We start from the raw sequence: 6,598 nt of genomic DNA, 5'->3' as shown, positions 1-6,598 counted from the left end.
CTTCTCTCTCTGCCCCTCCCCCTGCTCTCTCTCTGTCAAATAAATTTAAAAAAGAAAATCTTTAAATAAATAAATAACATACATTATTAGGTGTATTATGTTTCTTTTTGTGAATTTTTTCATTTCCCTAAAATCGAAGGCCCACAGATAGATGCAATGCTTATGAAGTAAGTCCACTGTTCCCCAAACCTGGACATACAATGTTGCTTACACAATTAATTAATTAAATGTGCCATGAGTCTGTTCCCAAAATTCTAATTTAAACACCAATGGGTCTAATTTTAACACTTACTATGGATTGGCTTGATATCGCCGTACTGTTTGACAACCCCTTTCTCTACATGGTTTTCTCCCTCTATGTCTCATGAGGGGTTTTCTTATTGGAAAACTTCTTTCCTTAAAGAACTCGCCCCAGAAAACTGAGGATGTCTTTTTCTTTTTCATGCGTAGGACTTCCCACATTCTAAACTATTATTTTAATCTAACAAAGCATCCTGCCATTTTAACCATACCATGGAAATACCTTTTCTTTACCAATGCTTTCTGCAATGAAAAAGAAAAACAAATTATCAGTCATGTATCCAGTTTCCAGTGAGCATGACTTCTAGGAAGAACCAAAGCCAATAAAACCAACAGCTAAAATTTTACATGGTGAACTTCTAAAGAATCACATCTTGGGGATAAAAATAATGACCTACCAAAAAGTAGGCTTGTTAAGAAATAGTAGTCAGAAAAGAAAATTCACCAAGGTGAAGCTATTGAAGAAAACCAGATTTGACACCCCAAATAGGCTGCTCTGGTACGTTGATCATTTTGAGTGAAAGGCACTTTAAAAAACAACAGGTGCAAGAGGATGCCTGATCTTCCTTTCTCTTCCTGAAAGCCGGAGGTAAAACTCCCACGCGGAAGATGCCTTCCCTCTACCAGGAGAAAAGAAACATTCTTATCAGCAAAGATGAGGTGCTGAGGCAGAGAGGAATCTGTCCAGCAGACCTGGTTAAATGAACTCTTATCTTCCTAGTTACTTTTCCACGATTAATTGCCCTAGTGTAAGCCCCTTTGTCTTGCCACATTTTCACAATTTACTACCCTTTGTCCGACTTGGTATATCTAAGTGTTTGGCTCTAGCTACTTCTTTGGATCTTCATTTTTCTTGTGAGGGTTCCCTTGTACATGTTTGTTTTTTTTTTTTAACCTATTAAAATTTGTGTTTTCCTCTTGTTAATTTGTCTTTTGTTACAGAGCTCCAGCCAAGGACCTAAGACAAGTAGAGGAATACCTTGTCTTCCCCTCCATTATAAGAGGTAAAATTTCATGATCCATGGAAAAGACTTGACCCCAATGAAAATAAGTGGAAAAGTGTTATTCTTTTGAAAATCGGTCAAGAAATTAAATTGGTTTCATTGAACTTGCTCTGGAAAGTACTTTTTTCCCTTTCTTATTTTAAATTTTAAATTTACATAAGTTTTAAATTTTAAAAACACATTCGTGTTACCAGCAATAACAGAACAAGAATATACAGCCTCCCCTCCCCCACTCTGATTCCCATTTCCCACTCCTATTACCAATTTTAGGCTTTTTTCATAAAACATTTTCTTTTTTTTATTAACATATAATGTATTATTTGTTTCAGAGGTACAGGTCTGTGATTCATCAGTCTTACACAATTCACAGCGCTTACCATAGCACATACCCTCCCCAGTGTCCATCACCCAGCCACCCCATCCTTCCCACCCCCCTCCACTGCAGCAACCCTCAGTTTGTTTCCTGAGATTAAGAGTCTCCTATGGTTTGTCTCCCTCTCTGGTTTAGTCTTGTTTCATTTTTCCCTCCCTTCGCCTATGATCCTCTGTCTTGTTTCTCAAATTCCTCATATCAGTGAGATCATATGATACTTGTCTTCCTCTAATTGACTTATTTCGCTCAGCATAATACCCTCCAGTTCCATCCACGTCGTTGCAAATGGCAAGATCTCATTCCTTTTGATGGCTGCATAATATTCCATTGTATATATATACCACATCTTCTTTATCCATTCATCTGTCGATGGACATCTTGGCTCTTTCCACAGTTTGGCTATTGGGGACATTCCTGCTATAAACATTGGGGTGCAGGTGCCCCTTTGGATTACTACATTTGTATCTTTGGGGTAAATACCCAGGAGTGCAATTGCTGGATCATATGGTAGCTCTATTTTCAACTTTTTGAGGAAACTCCATACTGTTTTCCAGAGTGGCTGCACCAGCTTGCATTCCCACCAACAGTGTAGGAGGGTTCCCCTTTCTCTGCATCCCTGCCAACATGTGTCGTTTCCTGACTTGTTAATTTTAGCCATTCTGACTGGTGTGAGGTGATATCTCATTGACGTTTTGATTTGGATTTCCCTGATGCTGAGCAATGTTGAGCACTTTTTCATGTGTCTGTTGGCCATTTGGATGTCTTCTTTGGAAAAATGTCTGTTCATGTCTTCTGCCCATTTCTTGATTGGATCATTTGTTCTTTGGGTGTTGAGTTTAAGAAGTTCTTTATAGATTTTGGATACTAGCCCTTTATCTGATATGTCATTTGCAAATATCTTCTCCCATTCTGTCGGTTGTCTTTTGGTTTTGTTGACTGTTTCTTTTGCTGTGCAAAAGCTTTTTGTCTTGATGAAGTCCCAATAGTTCATTTTTGACCTTGCTTCCCTTGCCTTCGGTGATGTTTCTAGGAAGAAGTTGCTGAGGCTAAGGTCAAAGAGGTTGCTGCCTGTGTTCTCCTCAAGGATTTTGATGGATTCCTGTCTCACATTTAGGTCTTTCATCAATTTTGAGTCTATTTTTGTGTGTGGTGTTCAGAAATGGTCCAGCATAAAACATCTTCTAGATAAAAATTCATCAACATTAGTATACTTCTCATTAAAATGCTTATATTTCACAGAAAGAAGTCAAAACTTCCTCCACGTGGTAAAGCAGATGCATATTAAGGCCACACAGAGGGGCCAGATGTACTGTCCCTAGTAACTGCCTCAGTTTATTCTGTCCCCTCTTGCCATTAAAGACTGTTACTCCTGCGAATCCTCCCTGGCATTTACCAAGCCCCTGCCCCGCACCTCACTCAAACACAGCTCCTCCCTCGGTGAGGGAGAGGACCACACAGGCAGAAATGAGCACAGTGAGACCAGTACTGTAATGGGTGGGGGCAGGGAGCCGTTATAAATATTTGATTGTGTATGTATTTAAGTTCAGAACACATGTTCTGTTAGGGACAATGCTGATTGAAGCCATTCTGGGCCAGTATTCACCAAGAATCCTGCGGGGAGTGACCGACCCCGCTGCAGCCCAGGAGAGTGGGGCCTTCTGTAGGACTGGTGGGGAGGGGGCCCCTCAGGGATTTCTGGGCACAAGCCGCCCAGGGCAAGAACATGTGTTTTGGCTGAGGTTGAAGTTCATTTGCTTGCCCTTTATTTGTAATATGCAGGAAGTGGATTTTGCAGGGGACTAAGCTAGAGGAAACCTGGAGACATTCCTCATTTCTAAAGAGAAAACACACTCAGATACTCCCTGACACAGATCTGGGCAAGATGTGAAGTCTCCTCCCCATCTGCTCCCCGGGTGGGGGAGTGGAGCCCCCACCATGCCCCTGAGGAGAGCTACGGCACTGCTGTTGTAAGGAATGGCTGATTATAAACTTGGGAGTTGGGGGAGGTAAGGAAAAAGGGAGGTGTCCAAAAGGACTTTCATACGCTAAAGAAGACTCTCAGGATACTGGAGGCCTGGCAATTGTCAAGCTAAGGTTGTTTTTCCTTCTAGCAAAGCATTAACATGAAGACAGTTGGGAGCTTCCTGGAGGAATGTTATACTCTATTACAAAGTCCTCCTCAATGGGCTGAAGGTCATAAAGAAACTTAACTTTGTTTACATTTCCTCTGCCTCTGTTTCCCACATCACTCAAGGAAGGGAAGGTGATGTTAGGGCTCCAGGAAATTGAGCTATGGGTCTCTGAATGTTAGGCTATTGATAAGAATGCTTTTTCCTTGTAAATCACTAAATCATTGGAACACTCACATCCTGCAGGACCGTGATCTCTATCAGTTAACCATTTGTTTTTCCCTCCCTCCCCTTAGTCTTAGGGCAGCCAGGAATGCCTGAGGAATGCCACGCATGTCCCACTGGATGGGGGGTGAGGTGGGGGGTGTCAGCTTGTGCTTTGTCCTCAGCTTGCCTTCTGCTTCCTCATCACCCATCTCCTCCCTGTCACCATGTACCTGCCTGTCTCTCCTGTCACCATGTACCTGCCTTGGAGCAGCCCTGAAGTTGGAACTATGGAAGGGGAGGCTCACCAAGCAAGGAGAGGGTCTTTGAAGGCAGGAAGAAGGGAGGCAGGGGAAGGGAAGCCCCGGGTCCCCTCTCTGCAGCCCCACAGCCAGGCCTCTGACAAGGCCACTCTCTCTGCTCACTTTTCAGTGAGCCACGGCTTCTCCCACGCTGGGCCCTCAACTCTGCCACCACCAACTAGCCCTGAGTCAGCCTTGACCCAGGATCTGATGGGTCAGCTGCTTAGAATCAGTGCCGATTCTGGGTCCCACTCCCACGGGTGGGAGCGGCAGCTCCATGAGCTATAGCAGCACCTTCCTGGTACCCTCCAGGATGCTCTGGGCAGGGGAGGGCTCTGAATGGCCATGCCTGGGCCCTCCTTTTGCCTTGACTAAGCCTGAAAAATATTGACCAAAAAGCTTTAAATTATCCCATTCTACTATCTATATTTATCTTTAATATTTATAAATTTTAGGGTAAGATTAAGAAAATGAGAACAAGGGGTGCCTGGGTGGCTCAGTCAGTTAAGCGTCTGACTCTTGATTTCGGCTCAGGTCATGATCTCAGGGTTGTGGGATCGAGCCCCATGTTGGGTTCCACGCTGGGTGTGTGGCCTGCTTAAAATTCCCTCTCTCTCCTTCCTGCTGCCCTTCTCTCCCTCAGAAAGAAAGAGAGAGAGAGAGACAGAAAGAGAGAGAGAGAGAAAGAAAGAAAGAGAAAGAAAAGAAAGAAAGAAAGAAAGAAAGAAAGAAAGAAAGAGAAAGAAAGAGAAAGAAAGAAAATGAGAACACGTAGTTACAGTTAGGTATTTAATTCACTCATCTTCAACTATCACCTGTCAGTACCTAATCTATTTCAGGTTCCCCCCTGGCATTCTGAAAGTTCACCTACAATCAGAAGTTCTTCTGGGTCACACAGATGGCTTTCTCTTGGACATCGAAGAAGCTTGGCTTTAAATGCCCTCATAGGCTAGATATCTCCATCCACAGAACTTTTTTTCTTCCAACCTTGAGCTTCCTCTCTCTGTGGCAAAATAAATAGTAAAATAGTATAGTCATATCATAGGCATCCTCACACTTACTCTACAGATAAATGCGTTTTTCCCAAACCTTTGCTGGCACTGGATTCTAATAAAGATTTCTAGAAATGAGATTCCTCGTCAATGGCTCTGCTTAATAAGTTGCTGAATGCCATGCTGGTAAGAGATTCAGCGACTCTGCAGGTCACTTTCCAACTGCCTCCTTTGTAAAGGGACGTGTGTGCACGCGCGCTTGCTTTTATCATTATTATTACTGTCATTCATGTTATGTTTTCCAAATAGCACGGTAGGGGACAAAAAATCTCTTCCTCTACCCATCTCAGGTTCTCTGCCTGGTGTCCTGTGAATTAGACTCACAAAAGACAGAGAAACACCAACAGAAGTGCATTAACAGATTTATGGTCAGGGAACACAGGGGCACTTGGTCAGGAGTAACTCACGGGGCGCTTAGCATTTAGGATTACATAGCACCTTAGCAAAGGAGCAATACATTTTTTTAAAGATTTTTTATTATTCATTTGAGAGAGAGAGAGAGCAAGAGCACAAGCATGAGCAGGGGAGGGGCAGAGGGAGAGGGAGAAGCAGACTCCCGGCTGATCAGGGAGCCCGGGGCTCGATAACAGGATAACAGGACCCTGGGATCATGACCTGAGCTGAAGGCAGACGCTTAACCGACTGAGCCCCCACGCCCCCCCCACCCCCAGGCGCCCCAAGCAATACATTTCTAGAGAAGTGACAAGACAAAGGAAAAGGACCTTGAATTTCTAGGGTGGGAAATGGTAGGAAGACAGACACATGGTGGGAAGGATTGGAAGGGAAGGGCTAATTAGTAAAGTTTGTTACGAGAATTCCTCTGGTGCTTCTCTGGGCTGATGAGGGTCAGGTGTTGTCTCCGCTGATTAACTTCTATCCTTCCTGGCGGACAGGGGAGGAGGGACACCTTTGCAAATGTTTGTCCTGCTTTTAGGCAAATAGGGGAGGGCAGAGAGCTTTTCTTGTATCTGCTTCTTCTCAGTTGCCTTCAGCTTAAAATAATCCCTCTGCCAAGGGACGTATCTGGGGTGGGAGAGGTGAGCGCACATTGTGCTACTCCAGCACAAACAGAAAAACGATCGCACATGACTCTGGGCCGTGGGACTGTGGGTCTGGCCGCCGCTGGGCTTCTGATACGGCGGCTGCTTAGGTCAGAGGCAGTCCCCACTGGAAACCACAGCCTCAGGAACAAGAGGCTAGAAACGGGGGAGCTCACGGGGTGTTCCCAACTAGA

The sequence above is a fragment of the Phoca vitulina genome, unplaced genomic scaffold (assembly GCF_004348235.1).
Source record: "Phoca vitulina isolate PV1807 unplaced genomic scaffold, GSC_HSeal_1.0 scaffold20, whole genome shotgun sequence".
NCBI lineage: Eukaryota > Metazoa > Chordata > Mammalia > Carnivora > Phocidae > Phoca > Phoca vitulina.
Note: the sequence above shows the minus strand (reverse complement) of the source record.